General features: G+C 36.7%; 1 non-coding gene and 1 pseudogene across 1 annotated transcript; both read left to right on the top strand.

Annotated features, from left to right (window-relative positions):
• The first annotated feature begins 2662 nt into the window (after positions 1–2662).
• LOC124095368 (U6 spliceosomal RNA) lies at positions 2663–2765 on the top strand. Its single transcript, XR_006852452.1, has one exon. It is a non-coding gene; the product is annotated as a U6 spliceosomal RNA (small nuclear RNA).
• Positions 2766–9103: 6338 nt separating this feature from the next.
• Positions 9104–11424, top strand: LOC124095199 (thyroid receptor-interacting protein 11-like; annotated as a pseudogene).
• Positions 11425–21329: the final 9905 nt, after the last annotated feature.

The raw sequence follows: 21329 nt of genomic DNA, 5'->3' as shown, positions 1-21329 counted from the left end.
ACATATTCAAACTAAAAATTTTTTTCTCAGGAAGAGAAATAATAAGTGAGGTAAATAGGGAGCCTACATCCTGGGAACAAATTTTTACCCCTCGCACTTCAGATAGAGCACTAATCTCCAGAGTATACAAAGAGCACAAAAAGTTAAACAACAACAACAAAAAAAAACAAATAACCCAATCAACAAATGGGCCAAAGATCTAAACAGACACTTCACAGAGGAAGATATACAATCAATCAACAAGTACACACAAAAAAAATGCTCACCATCTCTAGCTAACAGAGAATTGCAAATTAAAACCACTCTAAGATACCATCTCACTTCAGTAATAAAGGCAGCCATTATGAAGTCAAACAATAACAAGTGCTGGCGAGGATGTGGAGAAAAAGATACACTTGTACATTGCTGGTGGGACTGCAAACTGGTGCAGCCAATTTGGAGAGCAGTATGGAGATTCCTTGGAAAGCTGGGAATGGAACCACCATTTGACCCAACTATTCCCCTTCTTGGACTATACCCAAAAGACCTAAAAAGAGCATACTACAGGGATACAGCTACATCAATGTTCATACAATGGAATATTACTCAGCATTAAAAAATAACAAAATCATGGCATTTGCAAGGAAATGGATGGCACTAGAGCAAATTATGCTAAGCAAAGTTAGACAATCCCTAAAAAACAAATGCCGAATGTCTTCACTGACATAAGGGAGGTGACTCAAAACAATGTAGGAAGGAAGAGCATGAGAAGATTACCACGAAATAAGGAAAAGAGGAGGGAGGGAAAAGGAGGGTGAAGGGTAATTGCCCGGAAAACAGAAGGAGACCCTCATGGGTTCGATGGTGTGAGGGGGAAGGGAAGGGGAAAAAAGAGAGAGAGAGAGATAAGTGTCACAGTAGAATGAGTAGAGAATAGGGATGGGAGGGGAGGGGAGGGGGGATAGGGAGGGCAGCAGAATACAACTGACACTAGGATTGCTGTATGTATAAACATGGATGTATAACCAATGTGATCCTGCAATCTGTACACATGGAAAAATGAGAATTCATACCCTATTTGAATCAAATGTATGATATGTCAAGATCATTGTATTGTCTTGAACAACTAATAAAAAAAGAAAAGAAAAGAAAATTACCAACCTATTATTAGAAAAAAAAATCATAGCAGAGAGAGGAAAAGGAAAGAGGAGGAAAAGGAAAAGAAGGAAATACAAGGACAATAAGAATAAGGAGAGCCATGAGGAGAAGGAAAAGTGGGCAAATAACTGAAATTTTATGTATTTCTTCACTATATTTGGGGGGGAATACTACACTGGTTATATATGTAATATAATATTAAAAAACTATACTGATATGGAAGCTTTATATAGTTCTCTTTTCACTCATGCCTTAAAACAAACAAACAACAACAACAAAAAAAAACAGTGCTGTGTTTTGTCTCATGGCCTCATGTTAGCTTTCTTTTCTTTGAAGTGCACTGAAGGCAAGTAGCTGCTGATATGGGTTTCTCCTCTAATAAGTCTCTGAAGATATTTAACACTAAAAATTATCATAAACTATGGCTTCTTTTAGCATCTCTTACCATAAATTTTTCTATGATGAGCACAGGCAATAAACAGTGATGAACCTCATTACAGGATTGAAAAAATCTTGTAGCTAGTTGATTTTTGAAGAAACAAATCATCAGACATTTTTTTCTTTTATGTAGTATGGAGGACACACAGGACATTTAACCATCTTCAGTATTGTAATTAAATATGATATGATAGGCTTTGCTATCACTGAACCATAGCAATTTTGACAGACATAAAGAAAATGGAAAAACCTGGGAGTATGCAGCTAAAATGCCTTTTCTGGAATAAGAGAAAGAAGGGTGATTATATGTTTAGAATATTAAGTAGTTCAATAATAATTGAAGTTTTACCACCTGACTATGGGACTTTGCTCTCATGTCTGGACTTTTGCTTTATGATTTTTAAAGTGTAGAGACTGGAATAGACTATCTTAGTTTCCTTTAGTTATAAAATTTCACAGTAATTCTGAGGCATACCAACTCTAAGACTAATTTAATGTTAGAAACATCAACAGGAAAAGGGCTCTTATGTCAGGGAGTTGTACATATTTGAATCAATATGGCAGGAAGAGAATATCAGGGATTGTCCCATTTAAGTAGTCTTACTCTTAGACTATGTCTCAGAAGCACTGAGTTCTATTTAACTTAAATCATATGAAACTGTCATTTGTGTATGTCAAAGATAGAGAATTTTGTATGTTTTTATTTATTATTCTAGTATCAATATAAGCAAGCCATTGCATTTTGTTTTGATTCATTTTATTTTTTGGAAAATAAAAATTTGATAACCAATTCCTTAACACACAAAGGGGTGCAACATTATACAGTGAAACATTTTGAAATATTTAGAAATATAGATACAATATAATTACTACACCGATGGAGTGTTGTGTAAAAAAGACATAGTGTTCAATATATGATAGAGGCTTTTGATATAGTACTAGAATTCTTTATTCAGCAATTGTTCTGTTTCCATATCCATCTGGATAAAATCTTCCTTTGTATAGAATCAACTTTGCCTGCAATATTCTATATCAGAGCAACCCATCTTTGTCTTTCCAACAAGATCAATCAAAACTAGAACCTATCTCACTTCGGCAGCACATATACTAAAATTGGCATGATACAGAGAAGATTAGCATGGCCCCTGCACAAGGATAACACACAAATTCATGAAGCGTTTCATAATTTTTAAAGTTTCCTCATAGATGATGTATTGTTGATACTGGGAATTGTTAACATTGTCTTTCTCCACAAAAGAGAGATTTTGGAGTTATACAAGAGCAATATAAATATATAGGGGAAAAAACATTAACACAACAGTCACAAAGAGCTGGAAAGAAATGCAAATCAAAACTACTCTAAGATATCACCTCACTCCAGTCAGAATGGCAGCTATTATGAAGACAAACAACAAGTGTTGGCGAGGATGTGGGGGAAAAGGTACACTCATACATTGCTGGTGGGACTGCAAATTGGTGCAGTCAATTTGGAAAGTAGTATGGAGATTCCTTGGAAATCTGGAAATGGAACCACAATTTGACCCAGCTATCCCTCTTCTTGGTTTATACCCAAAAGACTTAAAATCAGCATACTACAGGGACACAGCCACATCAATGCTTATAGCAGCACAATTCACAATAGCTAAATTGTGGAGGCAACCTACATGCCCTTCAGTGGATGAATGGATAAAAAAAAGTGGCATATATACACAATGGAATTTTACTCAGTAATAAAAAAAAAAAGAATAAAATCATGGCAGTTGCAGGAAAATGGATGGAGTTAGAGAAGATAATGTTAAGTGAAGTTAGCCAAAAGTTTTCTTTTAAATAAAGAAGTTGATTAATAGAGGGATAGAAAGAGGGAGCATGGGAGGAATAGAGGCACTCTAGATATGGCAGAGGGGTTAGAGGGTAAGGGATGCGGCATAGGGTTAGAAATGATGGTGGAATGCAATGGACATCATTATCCAAAGTATATGTATGAAGACATAAATTGGTGTGTATATACTTTGTATACAACCAGAGATATGAAAAAGTTGTGCTCTATAAGAATTGTAATGCATTTGCTGTCATATATAAATAAATAAAAGTAGGAATTATATAGCTAGCTCATAAATTTACTGGGAGGGGTTGGGCTAGAGCTTAGCAATAGAGTATCCACTTAGCCTGAGCAAGGTCTCAGTTAGATGCATAGCAGTAAAACAAAAACAGAACAGAACAAAAACAAAACAAAAAGTTGTTGGAAGAATTAAATAAATGATATCATGTCTGTAAATTGTAAAGCAAATTACCTAGCCCCTTTCACAGGGCTCACTAATTCTCACTAATTTATTATCTCCCCCACCCAAAAGGCTATATATTTGCAGATTATATTACAATATTTTAAAAAATCATTATAACAACTTAGACATTTAGAGAATTTACATATGCAAGTTTTGATTGCTTTCAAGGAACTTCAGTGGTCCACATAATGTAATACTTTAAACTTTGTCAATGCACACATGGTTTGCAGAGTTTTCACTTAACCTGGGCTCGAGCATGTTCAGCAGTAACCATCCTCATCTCATCCTGAATTTATAGTTCTTAGCTCATGTTTCCATCCATGTACCTGTTGTGAAACAGGAAAGTCTCTATATCTTTTGGGAAATGCCCACTCTAAACAAAAGAACAAATAGGAAAAAAGCAAAATAAGGTAACAACAAAAACATTCTAAATCTAACCAGCAAATAGTATCAGCCCACAACTGAAGAAAAAGTGCAGAAATCTGTGCTTACTCAGAAAAATAGAAATTTAGGATGAATTATGGAGTTGGAATGCCACATGGACAAGTGGCTTGGATGCATACGATGAATTTTGTCGTGCATTCTGTGAGGAGGTAGAGAGGAAACTCACAAAATTTCAATAAATTTTCCAGACAGAATTTTATTATTTAGCTTTATTAATGAGTCTAGCTCTCAATTTACAGACTTATATAAGTCTTAAGGAGTTAATTAAAAGGTTTTAGTAATACTTGACTGCAATTTTTGAGAGAAATTCCATGCTATAATGGTATTTCTAGTTTGGAGAATTTGTAAATGTCTCAGGACCCATCTCTTAAGATTGCTTGCTACATAGCATGAGTCTCTAAGATTTCATCTCACTCCACTCAGAATGGCAGCTATTAAGAATACAAACAACAATAAGTGTTGGTGAGGATGTGGGGAAAAATTCACACTCACACATTGCTGGTGGGACTGCAAATTGGTGCAGCCAATTTGGAAAGCAATATTGAGATTCCTTGGCAAGCTTGGCATGGAACCACCATTTGACACACCTATCCCACTCCCCAGTCTATACCCAAAGGACTTAAAAACAGCATACTACAGGAACACAGCCACATCAATGCTTATAGCAGCACAATTCACAATAGCTAAATTGTGGAAACAACCTAGATGTCCTTCAGTAGATGAATGAATAAAGAATATCTGGTATATATACACAATGTAATATTATTCAACCTCCAACAAGAATGAAATTATGGCATTTGCTACTAAATAGATGGAGCTGGACAATATGATAGTAAGTGAAATAAGCCAATTCCAAGGAACCAAATGCTGAATGTTTTCTGATATGTGGATGCTAACCCACAGTAAGGGAGTCGGGTAGGGAAGCATAGAGGAACTTTGGATTAGACAGAGGGGAATGAAGTGAGGTAGGAAGGATAGTAGAATGAATCAGACATTATTACCATATGTGTATATATAACTGCATGACTGGTATAATTCTACATAATGTACAACCAGAAGAATGAGAAGTTATACTTATGTGTGATGTTCAATATGCATTCTACTGTCATGTATAACTACTTGGAACAAATAAAAAAATTAAAAAATAAATTTAAAAAATTCTTTATGCAAGAATCACAGCAAATAATCCATTCCTAAAATAATCTATAATATTATTTATTAATCTAAGTAATCTAAAATAATCTCTAAAATACATTTTGATCTACTTCACAGTGTTACTGTGGCTCACGGTAAATTCTCAATAAATACAAACTCTTAGAATTACTTTTTTTTTTTAATTGTTGTTGTGCTGGTGGTGGTTTGTGGTACTAATGATTGAACCCAAGAATGCTCTACAAGTAAGCTACATTCCCATCTCCATTTTCCTTTTTATGTTTTTTTCTGGAACATGGATTCCTACTGATTCAGCCTCTTGAGTATAATTTATCTTTTTGAAGAATATACTCTCTGTTTTTGAAGATGTTGTAGAAAGACATGTGATAATGATAATATCCTCAAAATTGATTTTCCCATGAGAACATATTTGGTTTCAACTTAAAATATTCACTATCCTAAACCAAATTTTATTCTCAAATGTCATATTCTATTCACTATTCCATAAGGTCCAGGATGAGCAAGTAAGGAATATGTTATGAAATGACAGTAAGAGATCCACGTTCCATCACATGCTGGAGTGTAACCTGTGTATGTCAATGTAATCTGTCAGATTAGGAGAATGAGTTTAATATGAATGAGAAATACAATATGATTATAGTACAAAGCACTTCTCAATTTAGGCTGCATTATTATGAAATGGCCTCCCCAATACAAAATAGAATGGGCCTCTTCTATAAGCAGCCAATAGGGCTATTCTTCAACTATCATCTGTTATTATTCATCTTCTATAGGAGTATGTTAAGGCAGAATATATCCAAACAGATGTGAGTAGGATGGATAAAGTGCTTGAACTTAAGCCACTAAGTTATGAGAGAAGAACTGGAAATAATTAGCCCAGAGAAAACAGTGCTTGATTTGGACATGGCTAAATATTTCTAGCTTCTTGAAACTCAACCATAGCTACTTTGTCAAAATATAGATATATTATTCATGATGTTTCATAATCTATTTTGTCTCTTAACCCATTCAATGAGTTCATACTATTGGTTATATGTATTTTTATAAATTCTCTTTTCTATATGTATTTATACTTGACTTTCATATTTGTGTCACTCTAGTGCCTACCTTATTAAAGAGTGCTACATTTTTAATGCAGATTCAAAGAATGCATGAATTTTCAGAGAGTTGGAGTTCTTGAACTTATTTGCCTAAATTATGATGTGTGTATTAGCAATTACATAGTTTATACCACATAATATACATTTTCCTTATTAGCTATGGGACAAATAAACCATATTCCTGTGGTTGACTAATTCTTGTATGTTATTTATTTTTAATTTCTTTTTCTTCTGCAAGTTTTTAGGTGTGTGTGTGTTCTCACTGTGCGGATAGGTTAGAAAAATATATATTTATGTAATTTTACTTTCATTTAATTACTTTCTTTTGCATCTGTTTATAATTTAGCCTTGTTTTGACTTGGGTTGGATATAATTATATATAGGTTTGAATTGTTTTGATCTTATATTTGCTTGTTTTTCTGTATATTGGTTTTTGTCCTTAATCCCACTTCTTTAGTTTCTGTCCAGCCCAATACCATATTTTCATGCTCCCTCTCCTCTTTTGTCTTTTAATTACTTTTAGTTAAATTTTTGTAATTCCTTCTTTATAGTCAACATCAGCTACCTATCTCCTGACTCTCTTTTGTTTACTTAACATATTTCAAATTTTTCTTGCATTCCTACCCTATTTTCTCTTTATTTAAGAAACTTTAATTCCACAGTCTAATAGAATTAGATAGTTAATGTAATTCTTACCCCATTCATGTTGTTCTGATTATTGATAGAATACACAACATAGTAGACACCTGCTGCTTAATTCTTGATTGAGTTCATGATTTTTTATTTTTGGTATTGATGGTACTGATGCTCACCTCAAAATTCCTATATAGGTGGCAATTATTGCTATAGATATGAAAGTGAACAGCAGACACTGTACATCTGTTGCTAACAGTAGTGCTATTCCTGGCTCCCACTTCCTGTAAGAGGGGTTGGAAAGTGATAGGGACGTTTCAAGTTCACAGAGTCGAGATCTTGCTGTGGAACAATACTCACAACTCAACCAAGTAAGTAACAGCAAATCTCACTCCACGCATGATAATATAGCCCCACCTGAACCTTCACATTACTTCAAGGGCAGAGAATTGGGGAAACAAGACCCCCAAACCCCCCCAAAAAACAGGTTCCAAGGAGGAACAATCACAGATGGCACCACAGGTTGCACTCTGGGATATCTACTCATAAAGCAAAAAAGATAACTATCCACAAGAGGACTTAAAAGAGGAAGGAGAATCCATCTCAACTGATGCACAAGTCCAACAAAGACCTCTGAAAACATGAGGAAATAGGCCAAGAAATCTCCTTCAAAATTTAGAATCTCCCAACAAAGGATCCCACAGATATGGAAGTAGATGAAATTTCAGACAAAGATTATAAAAATGATTATTAAAATGTTAAACTAAGAAAAGATCTAAGCAAAAATGAATGAAGAAAGCTAATATTGGAGATAAAAGATCACTTCAATAAATAGAAATATTTAAAAGAAACCAGTGAGAACTCATAGAAATGAAAAGCACAAATTACACTTCACAGTAGCTCAACTGTGGAACCAACCTAGATGCCCTTCAGTAGATGAATGGATAAAAAAAATGTGCCATATATACACAATGGAATATTACTCAGCAATAATGGAGAATAAAATCATGGCATTTACAGGTAATAGGATGGAGTTAGAGAAGATAATGCTTAGTGAAGTTAGCCAATCCCCAAAATCCAAATGCCAAATGTTTCCTTTGATATAAGGAGGCTGATCAGAGTGGGATAGGGAGAGGGAGCATGGGAGGAATAGAGGAACTCTAGATTGGCCAGAAGGGTGGGAGGGGAAGGGAGGGGGCATGGAGTTAGAAATGATGGTGGAATGTGATGATCATTATTATACAAAGTACATGTATGAAGACATAAGTTGGTGTGCAAAAACTTTGTATAAACCAGAGATGTGGAAAATTGTGCTCTATATGTGTAATAAGAATTGTAAGGCATTCTGCTGTCATATAGAAAGAAAGAAAGAAGAAAGAAAGAAAGAAAGAAAGAAAGAAAGAAAGAAAGAAAGAAAGAAAGAAAGAAAAAGTAAGTTCCATTGGAAACCATCACCAACAGATTAGATTGCATAGAAAACAGAACTTGAGTCCTTGAGGACAGAACTTCAATCTCATGCCTCCAAGACAGGATAAAGGCTGTCATATGGGGGTGTTCTGGTGGCCAGCATGGAGGTGGGAGGACCAGCCCATGGATCTGGGAGAGTCACTAACTCTGAGGGAGAATTCACCCAACCAGAGGGCTGAAAGTCCAGGGAGGGAGCAGAGGCCTCGCAGGGGTGACTGAGCCCCTGGTGGCAAGTTCCTGGTCAAAGCCCAGGCCAGGCCTCTATGTTTAAGGCAGAGCACCAAGGGTGGCAGGAACCCTGCACTGCCCGGAATTCTGAATGCTTTGGTCATAATTGACCCCAGCAATGCTCCAGGACATTCAGCTGAAAGGGGGATGGCCATACAGTGGTTTTCAGAGAGGACCTGAGGGCTCTCTGAAGCTCTAGCAATGTCTTCGTGGTTTAGAGGCCTAAGCTTCGGCTTGGGCCAGTCCCTGGGTCAGGTGGGAGGAGGCTTGGCTTACCCCACTGGCCAAGTCTCCAGCTGTACTATAGATATGCCTGTGGAGGTCTCCAAAGCTGTGGAAGCCAGTTCACTTTGTTGTTGGAGAAAGAAAATTGAAGCCACGGAATCAAGTTTGAGATCTGAGAATACAACACTTAAAAAGCATTGTACTGATCTGGAAAAAAATGATGAAGCATCACAGCTTCAAATAAACTTTCAATCTACAAGTTACCAAAATCAGCTGCAACAGAAACAGGTAGAAATCAGCCATCTTCAAGCAAGCCAGATGGCACTACAGGAGCAATTGTTGAGCCTGCAGTCAGCTGCTCAATCAATACCTTCAGGGGCAGGTGGTGTACCTGCAACCAGCACACTTTGTTTATTTGGTTATGGACTTAGTGAAGTCTGCAAACTACAAAATACTATTAAGGTCCTGGAACAAAACCAAAGTCAGGACAGGGATCATCACCAACATGAAATGTCCATTTTGCAGAATGCACATCAACAGAAATTGGCAGAGTTAAGTCACCAGCATCAACAGGAGTCAAATGACTACGAAGGACAGATTGCAGAACTTGGAAAGCTGTTATACCAAGGTGACTCAGGAGTTACAGTAACTGATGAGTCTCATGTCTGGGAGATGCAAAACATGATTCAGGTTCTACAAAGTGAAAACTAGAGTCCACAAGAAGAATTAAAGAACTTGAGGATACAATAAAAGACATAAAGAAAAAATTATCCTCTGCAGAACACAACAGAGATGTCCTGAAGAGAGAAAAAGAGCAGCTCAGTGTGGAAAAGCAACAAATAATTGAAGAATGTGAAAACTTGAAACTGGAATGCAGTAAATTGCAGCCTTCTGTGATGGAGGAGAGTGATCCTGTGGCAGGAAAGGGAACAATTCCTCCACAGAGTTCATCAGTGGGAGAAGTGTTCAGACTACAGCAAGCCCTGTCTGATGCTGAAAATGAAAAAATGAGACTGAGTAGCTTAAGACAGGATAGCAGTCTTGCTGAAGACAATCTGAAACTTCAAATGCATGTCCAAGTTTCAGAAAAAGAGAAGTCATTATTGAGTCAAGAAAAGGAAGAACTTCAGATATCACTTTCCAAACTTAGCTGGGAATGTGAAGTCATTAAAAGTAAGGCTTCAACAGACATGAATTTGAATGTACAAATACATGACTTAACACTGAACTTGGAGGCTAAGGAGCAAGAACTGAATGAGAGTATTAATGAAAAGGAAATGCTGATAGCTCAGTTAGAAGAACTGGACAATGAGCACCTGGAAGCTACAAAGCACATGAATTTGATAATAGATGAGCTATCAAAACAGCAAAATGAAGGAGATGGTCTAATCAAGAAGTTGAAACAAGATCTAGAGTATGGAAAAGAGAGAGTTCATCAACTTGAGGAGGATAATATGGACATAACTAAAGAGTTGCATGTACAGAAATAAAAGTTAACTGAGAGTGCACTGAGCCTCCGTGATTTGCATTTAACCAAGCAGAAGCTTGAAGATAAAGTCGAAGATTTAGTAGGTCAGCTAAGTCAGTCACAAAAAAGTAGTTTAAACATCCAGCAGGAAAACCTGGAACTTAAGGAACACAGTAGCCAAAAGGAGGGGGAACTATGTAGAGTTCAAAATGAGTTAAGACATGCTGTTACACATCATCAAAAGGTCATTGAAGATCAAAACCAGAGTCACATGCAACTACTTCAGTCACTATAGGAGCAGAAGGAGGAAATGGATAAATTTAAATACCAGTATGAGCAGATGAAGGCTGCACATACCCAAATGTTTTTTTCAAAAAGACAAGGAAATTAAGAAGTTGCAGAAAACCATTGAGCAAATAAAAGCCCAGGGGCATGAAGAGAGACAGGACATTCAAACAGAGAATGCTGATAGTTTTCAAGAAACAAAAGTGAAAAGCCTTAATACAGAAAATGGGAGTGAAAACCATGCCATATGTAAAGCCAAAATGGAAAATTTTGTGAAAAGAGTCAAAGAACGAGTACTTGAGATTAAACTTCAGAATTCAAAGAATGTATCTTTAACCAAACAGATATATCAGCTGTCTAAAGATGAGGTTGAGAAACTCACTCAAATTATCCAGCAGAAAGACATGGAGAGAGGAGCTCTTCCTGCTAGAATGTCTCAGTTTCATACACCTAGGATGTCCTTGACCCCCAGCAGCAACTCCAGACCTTCGTTATGGAAAAGAGAACAAGGATTAATATTTTGAATGGGAAGTTCCAAAAGTGACCCCAACATACCTTTGAGACCAGCTGAGAAAACTGGGCTTAATAGATCTTTTTCAGGACTTTTTGTTCAATTTCTGGAAACAGAATCTCATCCAGCTATTCTACCATGAAAAATTTCTGATCATATCTTGAAACTTTTAGATTCACCAGGAAGGAGAAAGCCAGGTATAAAAGTACCAGGAAGTTTTAAATATGCAACATAATTCAGCCATTCTTGGCTCCCCATTTGGAAGCTGTGACTCTTATTAACCCAGCTAGAATTGGTTGGACCTGGTGGACCTGGGCATCTTCATTTGACCTCTACACTATTGCCAATGCCCCTTGACAACAGCCCCAGAGTTGTATTAAAGGACCTTTTAAGGCAATAGATAATTATCAAGCCAGAGATGATTTAGCACTTTACAGAATCCATAAACACAAGGTACTTTTTCCTTTTGGAAAAAAGTCATATATTTGTAGAAAAAAGATAAATAAAAAACCTGATATATAGAGCTACCAGGTTTTTTGTTTTTGTTTTTATTTTTGTTTCTCTTTTTTTGATGTAGCACTTAAAATTGTTCTTTGTTTCTGCAGCACTTTTGGTTTATTAAAATTTGTTCTGATGTTATGAGGTAATCATATGCTGTAATCAATTCTTAAATACTTTGTGAATCAGAGCAGTATCAGTGAACTATACAGCTCAACTTCTTTTTTATAATATTTGTTAAATTTAATTGTATTAAAATAAAAATGATACATTTAAATAACAAACAGAAAAGAAGAAAAATCCAACCCATATGATAAAGATATATCTCCAAAGTTAGAGTATATGAAAACAAAATATGATGTTGTGAATTCTTTATCAAAGAAAACATTGTACAACTACTAAAATAAAATTACAGTTGGAGGGCCCAAACATGAAATTTAGTGGATTAATTTTAAGAATCTTTTAATCAAAATACTATGAACCTATCCATTTAACTATTTTCAATTGTCTAAAAAGTCACTTCAGGTTAAATTCAATTTTCTAGGTGTTAAATATGTCCATAAGGAAAATAGTTTCTACACGTTAAGTTTGAGTAAAACCAAAAGACTTACTACATCAATCATTTCCAATGAAAAGTTAATTTGTAAAAATGTATCATTAAAATCTGGACTGTTTATCTAAACACTTCTCTGGGTTAACAAAAAAGTATTTAAAATTAATCTTTTTTATTTTTATAAATTAAGATAAAAGATGAATCAAGAGTTTCCAGCTTGAGTTGGGTGAAGTTGGAGAGGAGAGAAAGCAGATTATGTGGCAATTGCTTCTCTGAAACCTGTAGTTTTAGAATAATAAAGAGACTGAGAGCATCATTTTTCTTCAGAGTTTATTAGTAGGGGAGAAGAGAAAAGGGATATACTCAAGGGACAGAGTGGGTCATCTCTGACAGGTGAGGAACATTGTGCCTCTTTTTCACTCCAGTATTGGGGATCCCAAAGAAATTACCAGATGGTCCCACCCAGGTACACTTCTTGACTTTTAACTGACAGCAAGGTGATATCACATTGTCAAGTCCCCAAAAGCACCATTTTTTGAAAATAAAAAAACAGATTTTAGAAAATAAGCAGTTCTTATAAAAGTAATTGAAGAGCAAGAATGTTTTAATAACATATGTATCAAAAATATAACCTGATAAAATATACACAAGGTGCTTGTAAAACTTATGACTTTTTTACTTTATGATGGTATGAAGATAACTCACTGTCAGTAGAATCCATAGTTGCAGTTTTGAATTTTGATCTTTTCACTAGTTAGCAGTTTGTGGTTCCATACTGTGATATGATGTCCAGGGCTGTAGCAGTGAACAGCCTGCCATCACAACTGATATCCAACAGAAACTGTATTGCTAAATCGTTTGGTAGGAAGGCGTATTAAAGGGATTTTCAGGATGTTTTCACTGTAGAATGGGTTTAAGAGGACATCCTACCCAACATGATATATCCAGGAACATATATGCAAATGCTGGACCTGAATGGGGATATCAATAATTATCACTCAATAATTGTAGTAGGATAATTTACTACAAACTTCTTAAAGCAGCTAAATTGAGAAAACATAAAGCAAGCAATGATTCAGAAGATCTGAAAAATACAAGTAACATGAACAACCTAGTAGACAAAACTCCATAAGCAACTTTTATTTTAATTTTTATGTGAAACTTTTTTGAAAGATTATTCCTATGCTGGGCCATAAGAGAATTAATATTATGTTGCATTAATAAATGTCATATAAACTATGTTCTGTGGCCAAATGTGATAAAAATTACCAGAACAAAATAAAGGTTGTATAAATCCCACATATCTGGAAACAAAATAACCTATTCTAAAGAGTTTTAGGGTTTTAAAAAATTTTTAAAAATTGCAAGAAAAATTAAAATGTTCATAGAACTGTACAAAATATAGCATTTCCAAATATTTGTAGAAACTGTTAAAACCATACTCCAAAGAAAATTTAAATCATTAATGAGGATGAAGTGAGATACTTCATAGTTATAAAAGAAAGAGCACTTCAAGAAGATAAAAGAAATCATGATTTTAATTAATGTTTAAAAGGATATTTGGCAATAAAAGTTATAAGACCAAGTTGACAAATTTATAATTATTATAGAAAATTTTAATGCATCTTATCAGAAACTGATATTTATTATTGATTAAATGGTGGTTCACTCATACAATTTTGTCATACTTTGTAATCTTAAATGTTCACTGTAGCTCTGTGCTTATATACAGCAATATTCATGGCACATTTAAAGGAAAAAAAAACATAAACTAATGTCAGTGTAAATTTATGTGCATGTGTATGTGTGTGCATATGAGTTGTATAAACAAAAATCTACCTAGCTTTTTCGGAGACTGAGGCAGAATTTCAATGCCAGCCTGGGCAATAGTGAGAACCTGTCTCAAATTATAAAATGGGGGAATGGTGATTTAGGGTGTAGCTCTTTGGTAACAGCCCCTGGGTTCAACCCCCAGTACTACAAAACAAAACCACAATAACAACAAATACTAGAAGAAATTATAATTTCTTGGTGGTGGGGTTATACTTATTCTATACTTCCTTCTTTATGTCTTAAGTATATTACTTTTTCGGTGATCATGTATTAACTTTTATATTCAGAAAAGAGCAAACAGTAATAATATTTTGGAAGAAAAAAATCAAGACTATTTGCCCCTTTATGGTGCAGAATTTCTTTATAAGAGTTTTTTTTTTTAAATTCTTAATCTCTTTATAGTTAGAACCACTTCCCTTGTCCATGAAACCTAATTCATGAAAGGCATGAAATTCTTCCTATCTCCATAATTTGGTTATTTTGGGAATGCCAAATAAATGGAATCATAAACTCTATGACCTTTTGAGATTGGCTTCTGTCACTTTTTAACAGAATGTCCTTATTTCAACCCAGTTACTCTGAATACCAGTAGTCCATTCCTCTTTGTTACTAAGTTGTACTCCATGCTATGATGTACCACATTTTTTCTAGACATTTACAAATATACATTTTGTATATATACAAATATACATTTTTGACAAATTAAAATAAAAATTTAATAACATTATTTTATCTATTTATTTTTATGTGGTGCTGAGGATCGAACCCTGTGTATCATATGTGCTAGGCAAGTGCTCTACCACAGAGCCACAATTGCAGCCCCTAAATATCCATTTGTATTAGTACTTCTCTCAGTAAATCTTTTTATACAAATCATAGAGTAATCACAAATCTGTATTAATGAAATTAACCATTTTTTCATGGCAAATTTGCTTTTGTTTCTACTATCATTATTTAAATAATTAAAAGATTATATTGCTAGCTAATATTTTAATCTTCCTTCTTTGTGTTTAATTTTCTGATTATATTTTAGAAATCTATGCTTATTGTTGGCAAAGTAATGGCGACTTCTGCTTTATTAATGGCTAAAAATGGTAAAGATATGTTGTAATAAAATTCTTTTAACTGAGCCTGCTTCACCAAATCTCAACACAGATTCATTTTCTACAAACCTTTTTAGACCTCATCTTATGTTTAATGACCAAATTGTATACACAACATAAATGTATCTAATGATCCTTTATGTTTATTTCAAGATTATCTCCTCTTTCTGGTGAGTGCCCAAGGACCTGGCATTGCTTATAGGGCAAGCACAATATTTAGTAGATTTATGTTGCATATTACTTGCTTATAGGGCAAGCACAATACAGGGCAAACATCTACTGCAAAGGAAACTTAAGCATCTACATCTCTGCATCCCAGAAAGTTCTAAAGAAGTCTTTTCAGAGGTTCTGCTGCAGAAGTACACAAGACCAACATGCCTGCTTGGAGAAGTGTACTCATTAAGTATATTCTTTTCCAGCTGTCTGCTCTCTACAGCGGAGGGATCCATCTAAAGCATCAAGTCCTTGATGACCTTATGGTAGAATTAAGGAATGCCCTCAGATAGGCAGAGTGAGGTAAAAATCCCCTCCTATATCCACAGACAATAATGAGAAGGTGATGCAAAAGCTCAGTCATCTAAGAGAAGTGTGACTCCAGACCCTGTTCTGGAAGAATTGAGAGAGAGCTCCATGGTAAATATTTAGGAAGAAGTAACAGTAGGCAAGGGAGAGTCCAGGTTTGCTTGGGGAAGTGGAAGCAGGAAAGGCAGTCTCTCAAGAAGTAAGGCTATCCAGTTAGGCTAATGCATTTCTAGAGGTAAACTGCTCAGCAGGCAGTCAAGAAAAATTCTGAGGACATTCACTTTGAAATGCAAAAATTGTGGAGCGTGGGTAACCAGCCATAACTGGACTCTGGTTCTTGACAACTGTTAATGAGAATACTCAAGATATATCACTTCATAATAAAAATGCATACTGTGAATCATTCTTTGGGAAGAATCTTGAATTACTTGACTGCTAAGACCCCATCCAACCCAAAGATTATGATTTTAAGGTATTAAATATTGACAAATAACACGAACTCAATAAATATTTGCCCAAATGAACTTAATTGAATTGAATTCAGGAAGTAAAAGAGTCTCTATTTTATGATCTGTTTGTCTAATTCTCACAAAGAACTGTATGAGCTTCCTTTTCTTTGAAATTCTTACATTTGCTCACTACATTTCCCTGAGAAAATCTGCAAGGTAGAGCTCATCCTACTATCTATATTTCAAAGGGCAAATTGCCTTCATTGGTTTATTTTCGAGTGTCCTTTCTGTAATGTTATTATTCCAAATACAGAGTTTTCTTATTTTTTATCTAAAAATAAATTACATGAACTTGATTGCACATAGGTTCATAGAATAATAAACATGGATTTTTGCTTAACATATATCCATTTGTTTCTTGCAAAGATATTTTATGATTTATGTTCCTTAATGTCCCACTTTTTTGAAAAAAATACAAGTCTCAATGAGTTTTATACAATGAGTTAAAATATCATGCATTTCTTTCACTAGTTCAGACATCTTTTTCTTTCATCCCAATTCACAGAATTTAGTGAGTATGTAGAAAAGAGAATTGTTACAGAAATGAATGAACCACATGATGGACAAAGGATCATAGAAATAATAAAAGGATTTTTTTAATTTCAAAAATAAGTCTGAAAATGTGAATCTTTAGATAAGGAAACAAAATCTCACTTTAGCAGAAATTTGTGAATCTGACTTCCCTGGCCCGGGGCTAGGAGCCGCGGAAACTGCTTCTCGGTCCGGGTCCTGCTGAGGGCCGGTCAGGACTCACCCGTTGCTTTGGTTGCCTGGCAAGGGGAACGAAATGCTGCCATTCGCATAGGATACCAACATGGCAGAGATCTGATGTCAGCAGAAAGCGGCGGAGGAGAGAACTTCATCAATACCAGTGGTGACATAAGCAGTTGGTCTCCTGGTAGGGGGGGTGAGGCACAGTCACCCGAGTCTCCTCAATTTGTCGTCGAGCCAGAGGGGAGGAGCCGGGCCAACGCCAGCGCCCGGAGCAGGCCCAGCGGCTCACCAGCGTGGTGACCGCGTGACCCCAATTGGAGAGGGGGCGGAGCGGAGCCGCCACCCGCACCCGCAAGGTGGGCAGACCCGCGACCCAGTGGTACATGGGCGTGGTAGGAGGGGCAGGGCAGAGCCGCCGTTCGCGCTGGCAAGGTAAACAGACCTGTGACAGCCTGGTGGGTCAGGCCCAGTGGCCTGCCAGTGTGGTACACACGTCACCCCAACTGGAGTAGGGGCAGAGCAGATCCTTCTGCCACGCCCGGATCAGGCCCTGCCGGTGTGGTGGTCACGTGACCCCAATTGGAGTGGGGGCGGAGCGGAACCGCCACCCGTGCCCGCAGGGTGAGCAGACCAGTGATCAACCTGCAGATCAGGCCCAGGGGTCCGCAGGTGTGGTAGGAGGGGCAGGGCAGATCCGCCGCCCGCGCCTCCAAGGTAGGCAGACCTACAACAGACCGGTGGATCAGGCCCAGGAGCCTGCCGGCGTGGTACAAACACCACCCTAATTGGAGTAGTGGCAGAGCAGAGTCGCCGCCCGTGCCAGGAACAGGCCCAGCGTCCTGCAGGCGGGGTAGTCACGACACCCCAATTGGAGTAGGGGCAGAGCAGAGACTCCACCCGTGCCCGAAAGGCGGGCAGATCTGCGACTGACCAGCGGGACAGGCCCAGTGGCCTGCCGGTACGACAGACACGTCACCCCATTTGGAGTAGGGGCAGAGTAGAGCCGCCTCCCGCGCCTGCAGGGTAGGCAAACCTGCAACCGACTGGCGGATCAGGCCCGGTGGCCTGCCGGCGTGGTACACTCGTCACCCCAATCGGAGTAGGGGCAGAACAGAGCCGCCGCCAGCTCCCAGAACAGGCCCAGTGACCTGCCGGCGTGGTAGCCACGACACCCCAATTGGAAGAAGGAGAGAGCAGAGCCGCTGCCCGCACCTGCAGGAAAGATACGCAAGCAGTATGAAAAGACAAGGAAAGAAAGGACCACAAGCAATGCAGGTCAACGCAACTTTAGAAGAGGTAACAGCTGCAGCAGATGGAATGTCAGATAAAGAATTCAGGATATACATGCTTCAGATGATCTGGAGTATCAAGGAAGACATTAAACAGCAAAATCAGACAATGAAAGATCACTTCGACAACGAATTACGCAAACAAATCCAGGAAGCAAAGGATCAACTATACAGGGAGATAGAGGTTATAAAAAACAAACAAACAGAAATCCTAGAAATGCAGGAAGCAATAAACCAACTTAAAAACTCAATGGAGAATACTACCAGCAGAGTAGAACACTTAGAAGATAGAACATCAGACAATGAAGACAAAGTATTTCAACTGGAAAAGAACATAGACAGCTCAGCAAGACTGTTAAGAAACCATGAGCAGAACATCCAAGAAATATGGGATAACATTAAGAGACCAAACTTAAGAGTCATTGGGATACAGGAAGGTACAGAGCTCCAAACCAAAGGAATGAGCAGTCTATTCAATGAAATAATACAAGAAAACTTCCCAGACTTGAAGAATGAGACAGAATCCCAAATCCTAGAAGCCTACAGGACGCCGAATGTGCAAAATCATAAGAGATCCACACCTAGACACATTATAATGAAGATGCCCAACATACAGAATAAGGAGAGAATTTTAAAAGCTACAAGAGAAAGGAAGCAGATTACATTTAGGGGTAAGCCAATCAGGATAACAGCTGATCTTTCAACACAGACTCTGAAAGCTAGAAGATCCTGGAATAACATATTTCAAACACTGAAAGAAAATGGGTTCCAACCAAGAATTGTGTATCCAGCGAAATTAAGCTTCAGGATGGAGGATGAAATTAAAACCTTCCACGATAAACAAAAGTTTAAAGAATTCGCAGCTAGAAAACCATCTCTTCAAAACATCCTCGCCAAAGCATTACAGGAAGAGGAAATGGAAAATAACAATGAAAACCAACAGTGGGAGGTAGGACAGTAAAGGGGGGGGGAAATAATCAAAGAGGAAAACAAACCATGTTTAGTAACAGAAATAAACAAATATGGCTGGAAGAACAACCCATATCTCAATAATAACCCTAAATGTTAATGGCTTAAACTCACCAATTAAGAGACACAGGCTAGTAGAATGGATCACAAAACAAGACCCAACAATATGCTGCCTACAGGAGACACATTTGATAGGAAAAGACATACATAGGCTGAAGGTGAAAGGTTGGGAAAAATCATATCACTCATATGGACTTCGGAAACAAGCAGGAGTGTCCATACTCATATCAAATAAAATAGATTTCAAGCCAAAGTTATTCAAAAGAGATAAAGAGGGACACTACATACTGCTTAAGGGAACCATACACCAACAAGACATAACAATCATAAATATTTATGCCCCAAACAATGGTGCAGCTATGTTCGTCAAACAAACTCTTCTCAAGTTCAAGAGTCTAATAGACCACCATACCATAATCATGGGAGACTTCAACACACCTCTCTCGCCACTGGACAGATCTTCCAAACAAAAGTTGAATAAGGAAACTACAGAACTCAATAACACTATTAATAACCTAGACCTAATTGACATATATAGAGTATACCACCCAACATCAAGCAGTTACACTTTTTTCTCAGCAGCACATGGATCCTTCTCTAAAATAGATCATATATTATGTCACAGGGCAACTCTTAGACAATATAAAGGAGTAGAGATAATACCATGCATCTTATCTGATCATAATGGAATGAAACTGAAAATCAACGATAAAAGAAGGAAGGAAAAAGCATACATCACTTGGAGAATGAACAATAGGTTACTGAATGATCAATGGGTTATAGAAGACATCAAGGAGGAAATTAAAAAATTCTTAGAGATTAATGAAAACACAGACACAACATATCGGAATCTATGGGACACATTGAAAGCAGTTCTAAGAGGAAAATTCATTGCTTGGAGTTCATTCCTTAAAAAAAGAAAAAAACAACAAATAAATGATCTCATACTTCACCTCAAAATCCTTGAAAAAGAAGAGCAAAACAACAGCAAAAGAAGTAGAAGGCAAGAAATAATTAAAATCAGAGCTGAAATTAATGAAATTGAAACAAAAGAAACAATTGAAAATATTGACAAAACTAAAAGTTGGTTCTTTGAAAAAATAAACAAAATCGACAGACCCTTAGCCATGCTAGCGAAGAGAAGAAGAGAGAGAACTCAAATTACTAGCATATGGGATGAAAAAGGCAATATCACAACAGACACTTCAGAAATACAGAAGATAATCAAAAACTATTTTGAATCCTTATACTCCAACAAATTAGAAGATAGTGAAGGCATAGATAAATTTCTTAAGTCATATGATCTGCCCAGATTGAGTCAGGAGGATATAGAAAACCTAAACAGACCAATATCAATTGAGGAAATAGAAGAAACCATAAAAAGACTACCAACTAAGAAAAGCCCAGGTCCGGATGGGTATACAGCAGAATTTTACAAAACCTTTAAAGAAGAACTAATACCAATACTTTTCAAGCTACTTCAGGAAATAGAAAAGGAGGGAGAACTTCCAAATTCATTCTATGAGGCCAACATCACCCTGATACCTAAACCAGACAAAGACACTTCAAAGAAAGAAAACTACAGACCAATATCTCTAATGAACCTAGATGCAAAAATCCTCAATAAAATTCTGGCCACTCGGATACAAAAACATATCAAAAAAATTGTACACCATGATCAAGTAGGATTCATCCCTGGGATGCAAGGCTGGTTCAATATACGGAAATCAATAAATGTTATTCACCACATCAATAGACTTAAAAATAAGAACCATATGATCATCTCGATAGATGCGGAAAAAGCATTCGACAAAGTACAGCATCCCTTTATGTTCAAAACTCTAGAAAAACTAGGGATAACAGGAACATACCTCAATATTGTAAAAGC

This window comes from Marmota monax, unplaced genomic scaffold (assembly GCF_021218885.2).
Source record: "Marmota monax isolate L192 unplaced genomic scaffold, Marmota_monax_Labrador192_F-V1.1 WCK01_AAM20220418_F8-fsc00043, whole genome shotgun sequence".
Lineage (NCBI taxonomy): Eukaryota > Metazoa > Chordata > Mammalia > Rodentia > Sciuridae > Marmota > Marmota monax.
This window is presented reverse-complemented; position numbering and strand designations above follow the sequence as displayed.